Genomic DNA, 18,356 nt, shown 5'->3' with positions numbered 1-18,356 from the left:
ATGCCAGATACTATGTCATGGTTTTATTGGCCACATAAATATGCTTTCTTTTTCCCACTGGTATTTTTTAATAGCACATTAACAATACACAATTAACAAGGGGAGAAAATCACAAGCTTCTTAACGCTTTGCTTTTATGCTTTTCCTCTTTGCTGTGTCAAATGGGTTCCCTGTTCGTTTATCTCAGCAGCTCTGTCAACAGTGAACATTTGCAATGAATTTGGTTCCGCGCGCACACACAAAAGGGGAAACCAGAGATGAGCAAGTCGCCATCAGTTGTCTGCTAAATGCCACTTACCGCGCAGTCAGGGTCCAGGACCGCGAGGACACGCGTGCAGGCGGGCAACTCCGGGAGGCTGCCGCTTCCCAGCCAGACGGCACCAGGGCGGAGCTGAAAGCGAACCCGCTGGGAAAGATTACAAACGGCCCTGTTTCTCGAATTCATTATCAAAGATTTTGGGCCTAGTCTTTAAGAACCGCGGACCCTTGCCTTGGTCAGCCGCGTCCTTGCGCTCGGCGCCTCACCAGTCCCAAGAGCAAACTCAAAGACGAATGTTCCAGGCCCTCAGCTCCCGCGGATCGGGCCGTCCTTCCCCACACACTTCTCGTTGGCGCTGTAACGACTTCCATCATTTTGTCTTTAGCAAGTCGGTGCGTTGTAACTTTGCCTCCAAAACCTATTTCAGGAGCCAAAAGAGCCGCGGGGCCTGTACAGAGCTCGGCTTCAAGGCCCTGCCTCATTTCTTGTTCCTTCAGTGTCTCTTTCACGGCAGCGGACTCAGATCCTGTGCGAGCTTGGGTCACCTCCGGCAGAACATGACGTCGTATGGTCCCTCTTTTTTGGCCTCTTCCGGACCGGCACCTGGACAGATGACAACGCCTGGGCTGCACCGTACTGGGACGTTGGCAGCCAGACCCACAGTGGTGACTTCAACTCCAGCTCACCTCCGCACGTCTACAGGAATGACTGTCTCCATCCTCTCCTCTCCTTTGGCCAGGATCACCGGGATGGGCTTCGCAGCCAGTTTTTCTGTTGTATTTTTTTAAAGACTGTACCTCGACTGTCTGCCCTGAGACACGACGCCTTGGCCCCTTCGCGCGAGGGGGACCCAGCCACCGCTGGACTGAAGGGGGGACGCAGGTGAGCGCGCCCGCGGATCGCCCAGACTCGGTCCTCAGCTTTGCACCTGCGTGAATACGCTCTTCGGTGCAATGTCTGTTTGCGTTTTCCTCCATTCTTAGGTCACGTGTGCTTTTCTTTGTATTTGTAGGAGCTCCCAATGTACTCTTTTAATTCTTTATTTTAAAATAATTTAAATTTATAAAGAAGTTGAGAGAAAAATGCAAAGCATTTCCATACATATCCTTCGCCCACCCCATCGCTGTTAACCTTCTATCACATTTGCCTTGTTCTCCTTTTCTTCTCTCTCTCCTCCTGTGTGTGTGCAGGTGTGTTTTTTTTATCTCAGAACCATTTCAGAGAGTTACTATCAAATATGACACACATTAGTAAATCAATACTTTAGTGTGTATTTCCTAAAAACAAAGAGAATCTCTTACACAAATATAACCACTGAACCCAGGAGAATGGCTTTCTATACCGCCACCGCTAAAGCCACGCACTCCATTCTAACTTGGCTAGTTGTCCCAACAGTTTCTTTCATGCTGCACGTAGTTGTCCTGTCTCTTTAGCTCAGACAGTTCCTCAGTCATCTGTCTTTCATGACCTTGACACTTCTGAGAAGTATAGGCCAGTTACTTTGTAGAGTGTCCCCCATTTTGGATTTGTCTGGTATTTCCTCATAATCACCTCTAGGTTATGCATTTTAGGCCAGAAGACCACAGAATTGATTCTGGGTCCTTCTCAGAGGATCCTATAAAAAGGCACATGATGTTGAAGTTAACTTTTATTAACTGATTACTTTGGTGTCTGCCAAATTTCTCTTATAAGTGTATATAAGTATTTTGAACTTATAATAATATCTAATCAATAAGCATTTGAGGGTCCTTTGATACTATGTAAATATCTACCCCATGCCTACCCCTATGCTGTCACCTCACTGCCTTAATCATATTTCCCATTAAGTTCTCATACCTGATACTTCAGAATTATCCTGTCTATTTTTGACCCTTTTCTCTCACACATAAATTGTTAAAATTAGTTTTGCACGTTCCATGATTTTGATTGTAATTGCTTTGAATCTATAATTCAAGTTGCGAAGCAGTGGCATCTTTACGATGTTGTCTTCCTTCCCATAAACATAAGTCTCTCCATTTATTCAAATTCTTTTATATCTCTTAATAAAGTTTTATAATTTTCTCTATGGAAATCTTGGAGAAATGTCTCGAAGCATATCAACAACTGGTTTCGAGATATGTAGAGGTGAGATGGGGACAGAAAAAAACAGATATGAAATTACAATCTTCACCTCAGACTGGAGTTGAGTCTAGATTGAACTGGACTTGGTTCAGCTCAACTCAAAGTGAATATTCAAGTCACATCTGTATGAGTATTTAAGATTAATGGTGTGGCGCCTGAGTGCCTCAGTCTGTTAGGCATCTGCCTTCAGCTCAGGAGATGATCCCAAGGTCCCAGGATCCAGTCACAAGTTGAGCTCCCTGCTCTGCAGGGAGTCTGCTTCTCCTCCTGCCCCTCCCCCCACTCACCCTCTCAATCTCTCACTCTCTCACTCTCTCTCAAATAAATAAAATCTTTAAAAAAAAAAAGATTGATGGTGAAATGTGTTTGACTTTAGATACTTCACATAGAATGGAAGCATCCACCACTTCCTCCACCCCTCCTGACCTGAGACCAGTGTTCAGGCTTCCCCCTTGAGAAATCGGTAGATGCTAATGTGAATAGAGAAAATGTTAAGGTCCAGAAGAAACCCAAGAAAGAAAAACGACCTAGGGCCAGAATTCTGTACCTAAGAGAAAGACTTTTGTTCTGTGGGGAAAGGTAGCAGCATTGAGCAAGGACGACTGCAGAAGGAAATAATGAGGAGGGTTGTGGGAGGATATATTCAGGAAACTAGGCAACATCCAGAAGGAAAGACCCTTGAGTAGATATTGAGAAAGCGGTGGACCACTGTTCCACAAATAGTCTATTGTCACCAATCTACCCCATTGTAAATTACCAGTCAGAGGGGTGTCCCAATCAGCAGGTAGCCACCCAGACCAAGAGATCATAAGGCAAAACCCCCTGGATTCTACTACTGACACCAAGGCTAGAGAGGCAAAATCAGTTTTATGCAAGATGGAAAGGAGAAATCTTGCTGGTGAGGTATAAATTCAACAGTGACCATCCCATGGCAGCTTAATGTCCCAACAAGATGCAAGAACACAGCATCCAAGAGAGTGCAATTCCATAAGTACCAACACTGTGTGGTCCTTCATGATTTGGCTTGATTTAGGTACAGAAATCAGGATATTAGGGGAATCAGTGGGCTCATGGCCCCATGACACTGTTTTGAGATTTGNCCACAGTGGTGACTTCAACTCCAGCTCACCTCCGCACGTCTACAGGAATGACTGTCTCCATCCTCTCCTCTCCTTTGGCCAGGATCACCGGGATGGGCTTTGCAGCCANCGCAGCCAGTTTTTCTGTTGTATTTTTTTAAAGACTGTACCTCGACTGTCTGCCCTGAGACACGACGCCTTGGCCCCTTCGCGCGAGGGGGACCCAGCCACCGCTGGACTGAAGGGGGGACGCAGGTGAGCGCGCCCGCGGATCGCCCAGACTCGGTCCTCAGCTTTGCACCTGCGTGAATACGCTCTTCGGTGCAATGTCTGTTTGCGTTTTCCTCCATTCTTAGGTCACGTGTGCTTTTCTTTGTATTTGTAGGAGCTCCCAATGTACTCTTTTAATTCTTTATTTTAAAATAATTTAAATTTATAAAGAAGTTGAGAGAAAAATGCAAAGCATTTCCATACATATCCTTCGCCCACCCCATCGCTGTTAACCTTCTATCACATTTGCCTTGTTCTCCTTTTCTTCTCTCTCTCCTCCTGTGTGTGTGCAGGTGTGTTTTTTTATCTCAGAACCATTTCAGAGAGTTACTATCAAATATGACACACATTAGTAAATCAATACTTTAGTGTGTATTTCCTAAAAACAAAGAGAATCTCTTACACAAATATAACCACTGAACCCAGGAGAATGGCTTTCTATACCGCCACCGCTAAAGCCACGCACTCCATTCTAACTTGGCTAGTTGTCCCAACAGTTTCTTTCATGCTGCACGTAGTTGTCCTGTCTCTTTAGCTCAGACAGTTCCTCAGTCATCTGTCTTTCATGACCTTGACACTTCTGAGAAGTATAGGCCAGTTACTTTGTAGAGTGTCCCCCATTTTGGATTTGTCTGGTATTTCCTCATAATCACCTCTAGGTTATGCATTTTAGGCCAGAAGACCACAGAATTGATTCTGGGTCCTTCTCAGAGGATCCTATAAAAAGGCACATGATGTTGAAGTTAACTTTTATTAACTGATTACTTTGGTGTCTGCCAAATTTCTCTTATAAGTGTATATAAGTATTTTGAACTTATAATAATATCTAATCAATAAGCATTTGAGGGTCCTTTGATACTATGTAAATATCTACCCCATGCCTACCCCTATGCTGTCACCTCACTGCCTTAATCATATTTCCCATTAAGTTCTCATACCTGATACTTCAGAATTATCCTGTCTATTTTTGACCCTTTTCTCTCACACATAAATTGTTAAAATTAGTTTTGCACGTTCCATGATTTTGATTGTAATTGCTTTGAATCTATAATTCAAGTTGCGAAGCAGTGGCATCTTTACGATGTTGTCTTCCTTCCCATAAACATAAGTCTCTCCATTTATTCAAATTCTTATATCTCTTAATAAAGTTTTATAATTTTCTCTATGGAAATCTTGGAGAAATGTCTTGAAGCATATCAACAACTGGTTTCGAGATATGTAGAGGTGAGATGGGGACAGAAAAAAACAGATACGAAATTACAATCTTCATCTCAGACTGGAGTTGAGTCTAGATTGAACTGGACTTGGTTCAGCTCAACTCAAAGTGAATATTCAAGTCACATCTGTATGAGTATTTAAGATTAATGGTGTGGCGCCTGAGTGCCTCAGTCTGTTAGGCATCTGCCTTCAGCTCAGGAGATGATCCCAAGGTCCCAGGATCCAGTCACAAGTTGAGCTCCCTGCTCTGCAGGGAGTCTGCTTCTCCTCCTGCCCCTCCCCCCACTCACCCTCTCAATCTCTCACTCTCTCACTCTCTCTCAAATAAATAAAATCTTTAAAAAAAAAAAAAGATTGATGGTGAAATGTGTTTGACTTTAGATACTTCACATAGAATGGAAGCATCCACCACTTCCTCCACCCCTCCTGACCTGAGACCAGTGTTCAGGCTTCCCCCTTGAGAAATCGGTAGATGCTAATGTGAATAGAGAAAATGTTAAGGTCCAGAAGAAACCCAAGAAAGAAAAACGACCTAGGGCCAGAATTCTGTACCTAAGAGAAAGACTTTTGTTCTGTGGGGAAAGGTAGCAGCATTGAGCAAGGATGACTGCAGAAGGAAATAATGAGGAGGGTTGTGGGAGGATATATTCAGGAAACTAGGCAACATCCAGAAGGAAAGACCCTTGAGTAGATATTGAGAAAGCGATAGACCACTGTTCCACAAATAGTCTATTGTCACCAATCTACCCCATTGTAAATTACCAGTCAGAGGGGTGTCCCAATCAGCAGGTAGCCACCCAGACCAAGAGATCATAAGGCAAAACCCCCTGGATTCTACTACTGACACCAAGGCTAGAGAGGCAAAATCAGTTTTATGCAAGATGGAAAGGAGAAATCTTGCTGGTGAGGTATAAATTCAACAGTGACCATCCCATGGCAGCTTAATGTCCCAACAAGATGCAAGAACACAGCATCCAAGAGAGTGCAATTCCATAAGTACCAACACTGTGTGGTCCTTCATGATTTGGCTTGATTTAGGTACAGAAATCAGGATATTAGGGGAATCAGTGGGCTCATGGCCCCATGACACTGTTTTGAGATTTGGTCATCAGGAGTTTGTAGTCATTGTTCCTGGAAGAAATAGTCCAATAAGATTTAACAAGCAGAAAAAGATAAGGGTGCTATCTCATGAAAATCAAAATGCATACCAGGACTCATGCCCTTTATGGAGATCACCCAGAAACTGGCCAGGGGAGTTCCCATGGGCAGGGCCTCACTTTTCCTCAGAAAATAGTTCTGGTGCAGTTCCCTCCCCAAACACATAAATAATCCAAAGTCAAAAATTATTCCTTTAGCCTGAAATTTTGAAAGTAGCCATTAGTTTTCCACTATAGCCACTAAAATTCAATAATACATGTTTGTTTTTAAGTGGGGGTTGATCTCACAACCCTGAGATCAAGACCTGAGCTGAGATCAAGAGTTGGACGCTTACCTGACTGAGACACCCAGGTGCCTCAAAATATCAAATTTTAAGTCATGTAACTTCCTGACGAACTTTTCAACATAGTTTAGCTGAAAACTGTACTCCAGGTAATTAAATATGTTGACCAATTACACAAACCAATTAAAGACTGCTGCCTAAAAGGGTGATTTTGCTTTAGAGTGGTATGGAGGTCATTTTCTTTGACAGAAAAGAGATTCAGAACTAGTTTTCCATAGAGGCAAATTCATGACAGCTCTCCTACACGTCTCTGCCACAGTTATTANACCGCAGTTATTACCCCATTCTGCCAGTAACTCACTTTGTAACCCGTGGAAGAATGCGATTTACTAACGTGTTAGATTTAGAAACTGTCAGATATGTTTTTATTTAACTTCAGCTTGTCAAGCACAGCTACAATTTGGAGATATTGATTACTGCTACCATCCTAGCCATCAGAAGTTAAACCAAGATATTATAGTCAGTGGGGAAAAAATGCGATTCAAGTCAAGAAAGAAAAAAATAAGGAAAAAAAAAATCCCAGAGAATCCGAGGAAAGATCTGGAATGATGTGCAATAGGTACAAGTGATGAAATATTTCCACCTTCTGGTTGTCAAATTTTCTGACATTTTACATTTAAGTTATTTTTTACAAAATGTGATGTCCATGGATTCAAAGCAATTAAGATTTGTATTCTTAAGCTCATAAGAATATATGTTGCACACACTTGACAATTCTTATCTCCTTGGCACGGCTGAGAATGCTCAGAATATGTACCGCAGAGTAATCTGACTTGAGACCTTTGTCTTTAGCTTAATAAATTCAGCTAATAACCTTTGTAAACCACTCCTCACACACACACACACACACACACACATAAAGACACACACAGAGCATNCACATAAAGACACACACAGCATTTTTAAACATTTCAGGGCCTAGAAAGTATGCTATTTATGCTGAACTTGGATAAACTTGAATAAGCAAAGGTTGCTTCCTTTTCATTTATCCAAAGGTACTTTCTCTCTTAGTAGGCGACTTATAATTCTGATTTCATATTTTCCATTTTTAGAGGTTTCCACTGGCTCATCCATGAAACAGAAACCTGCTCTCTGANTAAAGACACACACAGAGCATTTTTAAACATTTCAGGGCCTAGAAAGTATGCTATTTATGCTGAACTTGGATAAACTTGAATAAGCAAAGGTTGCTTCCTTTTCATTTATCCAAAGGTACTTTCTCTCTTAGTAGGCGACTTATAATTCTGATTTCATATTTTCCATTTTTAGAGGTTTCCACTGGCTCATCCATGAAACAGAAACCTGCTCTCTGACCTCCAGCTTCCCACTTAACTACCACATTCAGTCTTCCATGTCTGCCATCTTGTGTAGGGTCGTGGAGAAAAGAGCAGGGACAAGCTGGGATCAAAACCCAGCTCCACTGCTTCTCGGCTGAGTGACATGGTGCCTGCACCTCATTTTCCTGTCTATCCATCTTTCAGAGTGGTTGTGTGGATTTCAGGTAATATGTGTACAGTAACTGACTCGTAATCATACCAGGAGAGTACTGCTATTCTCTTCTTCACATGAGTGCCGTCCTCCGTGAATATAATGTGCCTCTCTCCAGCTACATTTTTTTTCTTTTCTAACTAAACAATTTGGCCTTTCCTTCTGACACAATGCTTTCACAACCCACTTACGTCTACAATGTGACTAAATGTGACATGCAGCTCTTTGATTTACTTTTAAATTGGTAATTCTCTTTAACTGTTTTATATGTGCCCTGAATTTTAATGCCACATCATTATTTGAAATAAGCACATGCAGAAGAAGCCATTCTGGAGGTCCCGCAGAAGGACTCCCCCAAGGGTCCCCCCCAAGGAAGTGCTGGGAAGAGAAGAGCCACTCCAATAATGAGAAGAAGAATTGGGGGTCAGAGGGTACAGGGCTCCTTTCCTTGTTCTGCTGTCCCCATACCACTTGGCCCTAAGAGTTCATCCCTCTTCTTCAAACCTCAATTGTCTTACCTGTAGACATGTTGTAATAATACCTACCTCATGGGTTCATTGTGAGGACGGGATAACATATGTCAGACATTTAGCTGAGACAGACACTCAAAAAAAAAATAGATGATAGTGATAGCAGCAATATTCTTCAACTCTACGATGCTAAAGGGCACAGACCATATTTTCAGTTTGCTTTGCTCTATTCTTTCCATTGAAACATAGGTGATGGTGAGATGTGCTGTGTGTGTGAGGCAGGCAAAACTTATATTCTGTCACATGTGTTTGCTATTAATTGAGAATATTCAGTTCTACTGTAGCCAACAAGAAAAAGCAAGTAGGATGGGTAAGACTCACACAATGTGCTAAATCACACGAGTGAGTAAGCAAGTAGCTTGCGAAACGAGTGAAATTTAAAAGATGTGCTGTTAAGTGTAGATCATTGGCCATCTGGAAGATATGTTCAAGACAGAATGAATGAAATACATTATTTTTTAAAAGACAGAACACTTAAGAGTGTTTACTCAGAAAGAGAAAATGATGGAAGGACCAAAGCAAAAAGTACAAACCAAGCCCCCTTCAGACTGCCATATGTCATCTCTAAACTGGCCAGCCGCTGGGGCACCATTCTGGCTCTGCAGCTACTCTGTCCAAGAGATAAAGGTCACAGCTTCCCAGCAAACAAGTGGGTGAGCTACAGCTCTGACCACACATCCTGGCCCCTGTGCCCACAAATGTATGTTGACTCCAGACACTCTGAGCTTGCCAAGTCTCCTTGTTCAAACTCAGCTCCAGTCTTTGGAACCACACCACCACAAGGAAAAATTAATGCGACACAGTTAAGAAGAAGCAGTGGGTAAAAGGAAGAAGGAGAGAAGGAGAAGGTTAGAGAGAGGAAATAGAAACAACTGTGTAACATGGGCTTCAGCTGGGGACCACCTGGGTGACTCAGTTAAGCATCTGACTCTCGATCTCAGCTCAGGTCTCAATCTCAGGGTTATCAGTTCAAGCCTTACATTGGGCCCCACATTGGGCTCCACACTGGGCATGGAGCCTACTTAAAAAAAAATGGAAACAAAGGATTCAATTTTGTGGTCCTTCCACTCCATCCTAAGTGTAAACTTACCCAAGATCTCTTCTCCCTTGCTACTGGGTATATGTTTTATATTGCTCCAATAAACCGTGTGATTTAAGCATCTCAATTTAGTCTGCAAGACTTGCTGCTATGACCTCTGGATGGCTTGCCTGGAGTGCACTAGGAGTCTACTACTGCATCAAAGTAATGTCCCATATGACAGCTTTTTCCTTGGCAATTCTTTCCCAAGAGTTTCTTTTGAGATAAGAACCAGTTGGTATTCTTCTACAAATCCATCAAATTGGTATTATTTTGCACAAGAGAGCAATAAAAGCTTTTTCCCTGCATTTCTTTGGTGAAAGAAGTTTGATATCTTGTTAATGTTTGAAGAACTAGTAATTTCATATGAAATTGCAGCCTTTCCTTCCAAGTGATTGTTACTTAGCTATTCCCTGCTGTTATCTGATATCCTTTTATTTTATCATCATGGAGTTTGGGGTTGTTTGTGCTTTTTTAAACTAATTGTCAGCACACCAGTGGTGGCCATCATCCGCGGAGGCTAGAGACCCAGCCTCCCAAGAAAGCAGCAGAAACCCAAGCTTATAGGGACAGTAGTCACAGCCAATGCCGGTAGATCACCCCTGTCCAGACACATTCTTTTCCTCTCCTCCTCCTCCTTCCTTTTTAGCTTCTTGCATTTTTACCACCACCCTCTGTTTCCCAGCTCAGAAACCACATGCAAGTCCACTTAAAGCTCAACTCTGAATTCTTTCTCTGTTCCAAAAATTTAAGGTTTTCTCACTAGGTCAAGTTTGCCTCCTGGGCTTCCCTGAAAATGGGACCTCCCCTGGGAAATTCTTCAGTCCTTCGCACACATAAGCCCCTGGCAGACCCAGCCTGCTAATTACTCCAGCATGTTTATACTATTCTGAATCCTATTGGTAGACAAGTCTTACCCCGAGCACCAACCTCTTACTAAATGCACATAAAATGATGTCTTTACACCCAGAGGAAGCCTTGTAACAGGGTTATTCTGTTTGAGAAGGAGTCAGGGGAAATTTTGGTCATTTTCCCTTCATGTCCTTCTTCATAGTTCCCATGCTCTTAACTCCTGGCTCTCACAGGGACATACACCATCTTGTATTTCCTTCAATAGAGCCTGAGGGAAAATGTCAGGTTCTTCAGAATGAAAGATCTACAAAGTTTTTAAAAAGAAAACTCTCCTGCTAATATTGCCTAGCAGAAAACGGTGAGGGAGAAAACCCAGTCATTTCACAATTAAGCTAAAAAAAAAGGACCAAGGTTTATGTTTCTCGTATAAATGTAAAGACAAAACTCTTTCTCTCTCTCTCTCTCTAAAAAAGGGGGGGCACCTGGGTAACTTAGCTGGTTAAGCCTCCAACTCTTGATTTTGACTCAGGTCATGATCTCAGGCTCATGAGATCAAGCCCCGTGTCAGGCTCCGTGCTGGGCATGGAGCCTGCTTAAGTTTCTCTCACTCTCTCTTGGCCCCTCCTCCCCTCCTCTCTCTCTAAAAAAATAAAGTAAAATAAAATAAAATAAAATAAAATAAAATAAAGACAAGTTTTATGCTTCCATCAATCTGCATCAGCAAGCAAACAAGCAACCAACTAATTAATCAACAAGCAAACAATCTGGCAAAAAATAAAGTGCATTTACTGGATCATGAAACTGGGAAATCTAGAGAGAAGGCACTGGACTTGGTCTCATAAGGGCTCTGGCTCCTTTTTTCCACACTCCTCTCGGCTCTCTCCACTCTCCTTCACATTGACCTAGTCTTCTGGCTAGCTGCTGTCAGGACAAGATGGCTGCCCGCAGCCACCAGAACTGCACGCCTCCTTGGGCATGTCAGGAAGAGTAAACCTGCCGCTCAGGACAAAGGTTCTGAGTTTCACACCGATTAGCCCACCCTCTGACCAGGCTAAAAACCATGTACTGATTGGCTTAAACCAGGGGTCCCTCAACCAACCCCTGTGGCATGGAAGATGAGATTACCTGCTAGGGATGGGCAGCTGGAGGTGGGGTCCACTGCACCAAAACTACGGACCACCTACACCATAGAGAGAACAGCAGCTTCCGGAAGAAGAAAAAAATTGAATATATTAGAAGGATAAAAGAAAGGCACTGATAGAGTATAGGCAACAAACTGTGTGTGCTGTGCCCACCAGGTAAAATCTTTCACGGCATATAGCTGTTCTGTATATCTCTAATAAATGTGTTGTCTCATGAAATATTATCAGCTAATTTACCCTGAGTCCACTGTGCACTTACTGAAAGTTTCTGCAATTGGAAGTCACTTATCTCCTGTTGCCTTATGGCAACACCAAGCATTTTAATATAATAAGATGGAGTCATTTCAGAGAGATTAACACAATTCTGCTTCCTACTTCTCAAATGCAAACTGTTAAGAATGATTATTTAATGTTTTGCTTTAACTACTGGCTGTTGACTTCAAAGACATGCCACTCACTCAAGAACAAGGGATTTCAGCAACCTTCATTACCTTTCTCACTTAATCTTACTTCCAAGCTGTGCTCCTATCAAAGTCAATTTCCTGCTGCAATACCATGGATGCAGCCTTCTGAAAGTCAAGTCCTTTTCTGAGTGTTTTCCACATTTCAAGCATACTTTTCTGTCAGGGCCAAGCAGAATCAAATCTCAGGGGATATGGCCTTGTATTGTTTTATTATCATTCAGCAAATCTTTCCCAGAAGTCCTTGAGGGGGCTATGCTGTATCTTTCATCCACTCCCAAGCAAAGGGTCTCAGAATTTTAATTTGTAAGACTACTTTCTACTGAGTTAGAATGCATGGTTGGGTCAGAGTATCTGTGATTTGAATTCCAGTTCCTTGACTAATTTACCATGTTGGCATGTAGCAAAACTTCTTTTTCCAGAGAGCATGCAGATAAACTTTAGGGTATGATTCGTGCTTCGATAATAAAAGCAATGTGGCCAAAGGTTTATGATTACCCTTGCAACAAAGACCTCTCTGAACTATGATATCAGACCAGAGCTGACTGCTAATTCCAATTTCTTGTAAGAGCTGGGGCCGAGGGTGGGGGAACAAGGGATAGAAAATGTGTGTTAAGGGAGGGCGGAGTTAAGATGGCGGAGGAGTGGGGTACCCCTTTTTAGCTGGTCCCCTGAGTCGAGCTGGATAGGTACCAGACCATCCTGAACATCCACGGAATCAGCCTGAGATGCAGGAAGATACATCTGGATCTCTACAAATGAACATCTCCAGTGCTGAGTATTGAGGTACGAAGTGGGGAGCTGGAAACCGTGCACAGATATCAGAAGATAAATGGAAGGGGGAGGGAGCCGCTGAGTTTGGGCGCCAGGAAGCGGTAGCCACCTGCACCGGGGAACGGGCGGACTCGCGGCGGACTCGCAGACCGGCACCCGCGAGAGAGCAGACTGAGACCGTGAGCTGGGGAATACGTGCAACCAGTCTGAGAGCCAGAGCTCTGGAGCTCCCGCGAGCCACACTGAAATGGAGCTCCGGAGCGCGTGGGGCCGGCTGGCGGCTGGCGGTGTTAGAAACACAAAGGACAGAGATGCGCCGGCCCTGGAAGTGAGGGCTGGGACGCCGGGTGTGGGGCGCACATCCCGGGACACTGCAGGGTTGAGCAGCACCAACAGAAACAGAGTTAAAGTGGCCAGAATATCAGTGGAGAACAGGTCGCGATCCCTCTGTTCTGAGACAGAGGCTGAGATTCGGCCGCTGCTGCTCTGACTCTCAGAAGAGGCACAGCAAACCGCCAGGGAAAGCCGCCAGAGAACAAAAGCCTGGAAATACCGGCTCGCAGCGTGCCCATCCCCATCCCCCCTCACAGGGGACACGGAGACTCTACCCAAACAGGGTTTCCTGAGTACCGGCGCGGCAGGCCCCTCCCCCAGAAGGCAGGCTGAAAAATCAAGAAGCCCACATCCCTAAGGTCCCTATAAAACAAGAGCACACTGCCTGGGTTCCGGTCAATAATTTGGGCTCTGGACAACCCCGCAACCTCTCCTCATCAGAATGATGAGAAGGAGAAATCCCCCCCAGCAAAGAAAAGACAATGAGTCTGTGGCCTCTGCCACAGAACTAATAGATTTGGATATAACCAAATTATCAGAAATGGAGTTCAGAGTAACAATGGTCAAGATGATGTGTAGACTTGAAAAAAGTATTAACAAAAATGTTACTGAGAATATAGAATCCCTAAGGGCAGAAATGAGAGCGAATCTGACAGAAATTAAAAATTCTATGAGCCAAATGCAGTCAAAACTAGAGGCTCTGACGGCCAGGGTCACCGAGGCAGAGGAACGCGTTAGCGAATTGGAGGATGGGTTAGTAGAAGAAAAAACGAAAATAGAAGCTGGTCTTAAAAAAATCCACGCCCACGAATGTAGATTACGGGAGATTACTGACTCTATGAAACGATCCAATGTCAGAATCATCGGCATCCCTGAAGGGGTGGAGAAAAACAGAGGTCTAGAAGAGATATTTGAACAAATTGTAGCTGAAAACTTCCCTAATCTAGCAAGGGAAACAAGCATTCGTGTCCAAGAGGCAGAGAGGACCCCATCCAAGCTCAACCAGGACAAACCTACGCCACGGCATGTCATAGTGCAATTCGCAAATATTAGATCCAAGGATACAGTATTGAAAGCGGCCAGGGCAAAGAAATTTCTCACGTACCAAGGCAAAGGTATCAGGATTACGTCAGACCTGTCTACAGAGACCTGGAATGAGAGAAAGGCTTGGGGGGGCATTTTTAAAGCTCTTTCAGAGAAAAACATGCAGCCAAGGATCCTTTATCCAGCAAAGCTGTCATTCAGAATTGATGGAGAAATAAAGACGTTCCAAAATCGCCAATCATTAACCAATTTCGTAACCACGAAACCAGCCCTACAGGAGATATTAAGGGGGGCTCTATAAAGGTAAAAAGGCCCCAAGAGTGATACAGAGCAGCAAGTCACAACCGATACAAAGACTTTAAAGAGAAATGGCATCATTAAAATCATATCTGTCAATAATCTCTATCAATCTAAATGGCTTAAACTCTCCCATAAAACGCCACAGGGTTGCAGATTGGATAAAAAGACATGACCCATCCATTTGCTGTCTACAAGAGACTCATTTTGAACCCAAAGATGCATTCAGACTTAGAGTAAGGGGATGGAGTACCATCTTCCACGCAAATGGACCTCAAAAGAAAGCTGGAGTAGCAATTCTCATATCAGATAGACTGGATTTTAAACTAGAGGCCATAGAGAGAGATACAGAAGGGCACTATATTATTCTTAAAGGAAGTATTCAACAAGTGGATATGACAATTATTAATATATATGCCCCCAACAGGGGAGCAGCAAGATACACAAGCCAACTCTTAACCAAAATAAAGAGACATATAGATAAGAACACAGTAATAGTAGGGGACCTCAACACCCCACTATCAGAAATAGACAGAACACCCTGGCAAAAACTAAGCAAAGAATCAAAGGCTTTGAATGCCATACTCGACGAGTTGGACCTCATAGATATATATAGAACACTACACCCCAGAACCAAAGAATACTCATTCTATTCAAATGCCCATGGAACATTCTCAAGAATAGATCATGCTCTGGGACACAAAACAGGTCTCAGCCAATACCAAAAGATTGAAATTATCCCCTGCATATTCTCAGACCACAACGCTCTGAAATTGGAACTCAACCACAAGGAAAAACCTGGAAGAAACTCAAACACTTGGAGGCTAAGAACCATCCTGCTCAAGAATGACTCGATAAACCAGGAAATCAAAAAACAAATTAAACAATTTATGGAGACCAACGAGAATGAATACACAACGGTCCAAAACCTATGGGATACTGCAAAGGCAGTCCTAAGGGGGAAATACATAGCCATCCAAGCCTCACTCAAAAGAATAGAAAAATCTAAAATGCAGTTTCTATATTCTCACCTCAAGAAACTGGAACAGCAACAGAGGGACAGGCCTAACCCACTGACAAGGAAGGAGTTGACCAAGATTAGAGCAGAAATNCCTACAGGAGATATTAAGGGGGGCTCTATAAAGGTAAAAAGGCCCCAAGAGTGATACAGAGCAGCAAGTCACAACCGATACAAAGACTTTAAAGAGAAATGGCATCATTAAAATCATATCTGTCAATAATCTCTATCAATCTAAATGGCTTAAACTCTCCCATAAAACGCCACAGGGTTGCAGATTGGATAAAAAGACATGACCCATCCATTTGCTGTCTACAAGAGACTCATTTTGAACCCAAAGATGCATTCAGACTTAGAGTAAGGGGATGGAGTACCATCTTCCACGCAAATGGACCTCAAAAGAAAGCTGGAGTAGCAATTCTCATATCAGATAGACTGGATTTTAAACTAGAGGCCATAGAGAGAGATACAGAAGGGCACTATATTATTCTTAAAGGAAGTATTCAACAAGTGGATATGACAATTATTAATATATATGCCCCCAACAGGGGAGCAGCAAGATACACAAGCCAACTCTTAACCAAAATAAAGAGACATATAGATAAGAACACAGTAATAGTAGGGGACCTCAACACCCCACTATCAGAAATAGACAGAACACCCTGGCAAAAACTAAGCAAAGAATCAAAGGCTTTGAATGCCATACTCGACGAGTTGGACCTCATAGATATATATAGAACACTACACCCCAGAACCAAAGAATACTCATTCTATTCAAATGCCCATGGAACATTCTCAAGAATAGATCATGCTCTGGGACACAAAACAGGTCTCAGCCAATACCAAAAGATTGAAATTATCCCCTGCATATTCTCAGACCACAACGCTCTGAAATTGGAACTCAACCACAAGGAAAAACCTGGAAGAAACTCAAACACTTGGAGGCTAAGAACCATCCTGCTCAAGAATGACTCGATAAACCAGGAAATCAAAAAACAAATTAAACAATTTATGGAGACCAACGAGAATGAATACACAACGGTCCAAAACCTATGGGATACTGCAAAGGCAGTCCTAAGGGGGAAATACATAGCCATCCAAGCCTCACTCAAAAGAATAGAAAAATCTAAAATGCAGTTTCTATATTCTCACCTCAAGAAACTGGAACAGCAACAGAGGGACAGGCCTAACCCACTGACAAGGAAGGAGTTGACCAAGATTAGAGCAGAAATCAATGAATTAGAGACCAGAACCACAGTAGAGCAGATCAACAGGACTAGAAGCTGGTTCTTTGAGAGAATCCATAAAATTGATAGACCACTGGCAAAACTTGTCCAAAAACAAAGAGAAAGGACTGAGATTATTAAAATTATGACTGAAAAGGGAGAGGTCACGACCAGCACCATTGAAATTGCAAGGATTATTAGAAACTTTTATCAACAGCTATATGCCAAAAAACTAAACAATCTGGAAGAGATGGAGGCCTTCCTGGAAACCTATAAACTACCAAGACTGAAACAGGAAGAAATAGATTTCTTAAATAGGCCAATTAACTATGAAGAAATTGAGTCAGTGATAAACAACCTTCCAAATAATAAAACTCCAGGCCCAGACGGTTTTCCTGGGGAATTCTACCAAACATTCAAAGAAGAAATAATACCTATTCTCCTAAAGCTATTTCAAAAAATAGAAACAGAAGGAAAGCTACCAAACTCATTCTATGAGGCTAATATTACCTTGATCCCCAAACCAGGCAAAGACCCCCTCAAAAAGGAGAATTACAGACCGATTTCTCTAATGAATATGGATGCCAAAATCCTCAACAAGATCCTTGCTAATAGAATCCAACAGTACATTAAAAGGATTATCCATCATGACCAAGTGGGATTCATACCTGGGATGCAAGCATGGTTCAACACTCGCAAATCAATCAATTTAATAGATTTTATCAACAAGAAAAAAGCCAAAAATCATACAATCCTCTCAATAGATGCAGAAAAAGCATATGACAAAATACAGCATCCTTTCCTGATTAAAACCCTTCAGAGTGTAGGAATAGAGGGTACATTTCTCAATCTCATAAAAGCCATCTATGAAAAGCCTACTGCAAGCATTATTCTCAATGGGGAAAAGCTGGAAGCCTTTCCCTTAAGATCAGGAACACGACAAGGATGCCCACTCTCGCCACTATTATTCAACATAGTACTAGAAGTCCTTGCAACAGCAATCAGAAGACAAAAAGGGATCAAAGGTATCCAAATCGGCAAAGAAGAAGTCAAACTGTCTCTCTTTGCAGATGACATGATACTCTATATGGAAAACCCCAAAGAATCCACTCCCAAACTACTAGAAGTTATAGAGCAGTTCAGTAATGTGACAGGATACAAAATCAATGCTCAGAAATCAGTTGCATTTCTATACACGAACAATGAGACTGAAGAAAGAGAAATTAGGGAATCCATCCCATTTACAATAACACCAAAAACCATGCGTTACCTTGGAATTAACTTAACCAGAGACGTAAAGGACCTATATCCTAGAAACTATAGATCACTTTTGAAAGATATTGAGGAAGACATAAAAAGATGGAAAAATATTCCATGCTCATGGATTGGAAGAATTAACATAGTTAAAATGTCCATACTACCCAGAGCAATCTACACTTTCAATGCTATCCCGATCAAAATACCGAGGACATTTTTCAAAGAACTGGAACAAATAGTCCTTAAATTTGTATGGAACCAGAAAAGGCCCCGAATTGCCAAGAAATTGCTGAAAAGGAAAAACAAAGCTGGGGGCTTCACAATGCCGGATTTCAAGCTGTACTACAAAGCTGTGATCACAAAGACAGCATGGTACTGGCACAAAAACAGACACATAGACCAATGGAA

The 18,356-nt window shown here is 42.6% G+C and overlaps 1 pseudogene; it reads right to left on the bottom strand.

Moving 5' to 3' along the window:
* Positions 1-416: 416 nt before the first annotated feature.
* On the bottom strand, positions 417-3,809 carry LOC100464992 (annotated as a pseudogene).
* Positions 3,810-18,356: the final 14,547 nt, after the last annotated feature.

This window comes from Ailuropoda melanoleuca, chromosome 15 (genome assembly GCF_002007445.2).
Source record: "Ailuropoda melanoleuca isolate Jingjing chromosome 15, ASM200744v2, whole genome shotgun sequence".
In the NCBI taxonomy this organism is placed as follows: domain Eukaryota; kingdom Metazoa; phylum Chordata; class Mammalia; order Carnivora; family Ursidae; genus Ailuropoda; species Ailuropoda melanoleuca.
This window is presented reverse-complemented; position numbering and strand designations above follow the sequence as displayed.